This window comes from Mandrillus leucophaeus, unplaced genomic scaffold, assembly GCF_000951045.1.
Source record: "Mandrillus leucophaeus isolate KB7577 unplaced genomic scaffold, Mleu.le_1.0 Scaffold30, whole genome shotgun sequence".
NCBI lineage: Eukaryota > Metazoa > Chordata > Mammalia > Primates > Cercopithecidae > Mandrillus > Mandrillus leucophaeus.
This window is the reverse complement of record NW_012103143.1, coordinates 2,866,369-2,866,909: the sequence shown is the minus strand read 5'-3', so window position 1 is coordinate 2,866,909 and position 541 is coordinate 2,866,369. Positions and strand designations below refer to the sequence as shown.

General features: G+C 49.5%; 1 protein-coding gene across 1 annotated transcript in view; it reads right to left on the bottom strand.

Moving 5' to 3' along the window:
* The window catches only part of IGHMBP2 (immunoglobulin mu binding protein 2), a 35,018-nt gene that overhangs the window by 19,208 nt on the left and 15,269 nt on the right, over positions 1 to 541 (bottom strand). The gene's annotated exons all lie outside the window — the stretch shown is intronic.

The window sequence follows — 541 nt, the reverse complement described above, 5'->3', positions numbered from 1 at the left end:
CCAGCTACTCGGGAGGCTGAGGCAGGAGAATCGCTTGAACCTGGGAGGCAGAGGTTGCAGTGAGCTGAGATAGCACCACTGCACTCCAGCCTGGGTAACAGAGTGAGACTCTGCCTCAAAAAAAAAAACAAAACAAAAAACCAACCAACCATGAAGCAAACAGCACCAGGGCAAATTGTAGTCAAATTGCTTAAAACCAGTGATAAAGAAAGCATCATTTTCTTTTTCGTTTTTGAGACGGAGTCTGGCTCTGTCATCCAGGCTGGAGTGCAGTGGTGCAATCTGAGCTCACCGCAATCTCCGCCTCCAGGTTCAACCGATTCTCCTGCCTCAGCATCTGGGATTACAGGCACCCGCCACCACGCCTGGTTAATTTTTTTTATACTTTTAGTAGAGACAGGGTTTCACCATGTTGGCCAGGCTGGTCTTGGACTCCTGACCTCAGGTGATCCACCCACGCTGGCATCCCAAAGTGCTGGGATTACAGGTGTGAGCCACCGCACCTGGCAGAGACCTTGTCTCTTAAAATACATATACATGT